Here is a 3,365-nt window from a genome sequence, read left to right as displayed (position 1 = left end):
CAACTCATACCCAGTGTGTGAAAAAATTCAGTTGTGTGCTGGTTATTTTTGTCAAGCTTTGAGGATGTGTGGCCTTGTCAGAGCCAGGAAATACATGACCTAATGAAGAAATGACCAGTGTTTAAAAAATCCTTTCTGCACTCTTTTCCCTCACTTGCTTCCTGGAGCTGCCTTTGTGGCTCATCTGCTGCTTCCTTCTGCAGTCTTAGGCTTTCAATTGCAAATCAGGCATATCATGACTTGGCAGACTCAAAGAACAGTCCTAGCTTGAAGGGACCTTGAAAGATCATCTGGTCCAGCCTGTTCGTGTCTCTGAAAGGTGGCTCTCCCTGGCAATGTGTCCACCTCAACACCCAGTTCAGTGACACAGCAAACGTGGGGAGGGTGCTTTTGATCCCATCATCCAGATCATTCATGGAGATGTTACAACATGGGGCCCAGGGAGCCCCACTTGTGACAGGCTGCCAGCCTCAGTAAAACACACTGATCACCTGTGAGATGATTCCTGCCCATCTCACAGACTGCCCATCCAGTCTGTATTTGACATTTGTCTAGGAGGAGGCTGTGGGAGATAGCATCTGCTTTGCCAAGGTCCAGCTAAGCAATACTCTCTCTTGACATGCTATTTTTCTGTAGCAGTTACCAATTTAGCCTAGCACGATTTGTCTTTAATAAATTCATAGCGTTTTCCCAGTCACCTGCTTTCACCATGGCTCTAGGTCATGGATGACTCAAATCCCCAACTTGAAAGAGACTAATGAAGTAGGAGCAGGTTCTCTCTGCCCCTGTGCACTTCCAGTTTTACTGCAGTAGGAACTGCAATAAAACCACAAAGCCAGCAGCTGCAGAAGTCCCTTAACACCTTAACAGCAGTTCAAAACCTGTGATACTAAACACAATGCCAAGTGCTATCTGGGAACAGCAGCTTTTCCTTGAATGTTTCAGCAGGGTTTCTACTCTTTAAGGACAGTTTTTCTGCAAGTCTGAGGCTTGGCTGCAAACTCAGAGACACCTTAAGCTTCAAGGCAAGTAACAGACCCTGGTCAGAACATGGCAGGTTGCAATTCATCTCTTCACAACCAAAGGAAACAGAATACACATAGCATTGACATATAATCACTTTTAACTGGCAGGTCTGAATTTAGATAGTGTGGCACAGAAAACAAATGAGGAAAAAATGCCAAATGAAAGCATGTTGAGGAAACCTAAACAAAAATGTCAGAACATCCCTCTGAACTACTCTCATAGCTAGGTGAAGTGAGCCTCTGTTACTCCCAGCAGTTTTTGTCTGCCACTCATCTCCATAGAACCACTGAGTCTCCTCCAGGCAACCCTAGAAAACTAATGCAAACACCTGCTGAAGCAGGGCAGTGACTGGTCAAGTCTGAACATTTTTTAAAGGACAGATTTCACAAACTCCCAGGCAACATGTGCCAGTGTTTCAACAACCTCACAGTTGAACTACAGGAAAATCCACTTCAGTATTTTAAGTTTTTGCCCATTGCCTCTTTTGGCACCACTGAGCTAAGTCTGTCTCTGTCTTCTGTACTTCCCACCTACCCCATCAGGTATAGAGACACATGCCCCTAAGCTTTCTCCAGCCTGAACTGTGCCAGCTTTTTTAGCCTTCCACTTGTGTGACAGGTGCTCCAAGCCCTTCGTCACCATTGTGGCCCTTAGCTGAAGTCATTTGAGGATGTTGAAGTGTCTCTTGTCCTAGTTGGCTGAGACTTGGACATAGGACCCAGACATGTCTCACCAGCATGGAGATAAAGATCGCCATCCACGTGTTGGCAATGCACAGCCTAGCTCACCTCCAGATACTGTTGGTTTGCACTGCTGTGAGGGCACTCTGCTCTCTCAGGGTCAGGTTGGGCCCCACTGGGAACATGATGTCTTTCCTGCTTAGCTGCTCTTCACCCTGCACTGGCACATATGATTACTCCTACATGGAGGCAGGACCTTTCAGATTGCTTGTGGACCCCATCAGTTCTCCAGCTTGGTAAGTCAGTTGGCCCTTCCTTTACTTTTCTTTCTAGATAGTAGAAGTTTGTGTCTACAGCGATGGGGGGTAACTACCACTAATTAGTAGGGAACTACCCCTCAAGGTTGCTCTGAACACATGAAGGATCAGAGCTTCATTAAGCAAGCACCTTCTGCTATTTTCTTTACCATCACAGTCCCTCAAATTTCCTATGAGATTCTGGTACAGGAAGTGGCAGTTCCCTCCTCTCTATAACTTCAAACCCAAATACGATGTTCATGCTTCTTTGGTGGTTCCTCAAATGGAAGTTTTTGCTCTTGCACAGCATTCTCCCTCTTTCTGTCTCCTCCCTCAACAGGCCACATGAAGGGTAGGAAATGCAAAGACAGGGTAACATTCTTAGCAAGCAGCATTATTGAAAAGACAGCAGTGACAAAAGCAGTCAGAGGAAAACAAGAAAGTCAGTGTGATGCTTACAAGACATTCAAGTCCAAAACACTAATTGTTCCTCAGCTCCCTATCTAAAAATAGGTCTGGAAATACAGGTTTATCATGAATCTTCTCCACAATATACCAATCTGTGCTAGGCACATCATTCTCATCAGTGAGAAAGGTCTTTAGGGTCTGATATTATTGTTACTGTCAGATTAATGAACTGACTGCCGCACACGAGGGGGTTTGAAAGATACTCAGTTGTGAAGGTGAAGGCCTGAGGCACTGGCAATTTCTACTACTTAAATTTCATCTAACCCTCACTCCTATCCCTGCCCCATTAAAAAAAACCAAAAGAACCCCAAAAACCCCAACCAAACAACAACAAAAAACCAACTCAAAAAACCCCCTGGAAACTACATGTAAACCTGCAAGTATGTTATGAGACAAGAGGTCCAGCAGTATTTTTGCAAGTTAGGATGCACCAAGTGAAAGCATCATTCTGTGTCCCCATTATGAAACCTTTGAGAAACCAGAACTTCTGGAAGGTGTTCTCCCAAGTAAAGCCACAACTATGCTGCAGAGAGCACCAGCTGCCCTCAGGAAGCCTGGGGCTGTGCCTTTCCCATAAACAAGAGCTTCATGGATTCTGTCCCAATCGGCCTGTTTCTCAGCTGTTCTTACCTCTGCTGATACCCAGGCTTGCTGAAGGTGCCACAGAACCATCCTGTCTAGAAGCCACATCTCCACAAGTGAATCCCATCTTTTACTTCCCTCTCGCCCTGCCTCTGCTCTTTCCCACCATTCAGAAGCCACCAAGATACTGTGAAATAATTACCCAAAAAGGCAGTCAAAAGTCTTTTGCCCAACTATAGGCTGAATTTGCACTTAAGATTAAATTCTGTCAGTCATGTAAATTCCAGTGGCGAAAAAAGCTGAACAATGGACA

The sequence above is a fragment of the Corvus brachyrhynchos genome, unplaced genomic scaffold, assembly GCF_000691975.1.
Source record: "Corvus brachyrhynchos isolate BGI_N302 unplaced genomic scaffold, ASM69197v1 scaffold93, whole genome shotgun sequence".
In the NCBI taxonomy this organism is placed as follows: Eukaryota; Metazoa; Chordata; class Aves; order Passeriformes; family Corvidae; genus Corvus; species Corvus brachyrhynchos.
The sequence above is the reverse complement of the archived record's forward strand: the minus strand, read 5'-3'. Positions refer to the sequence as shown.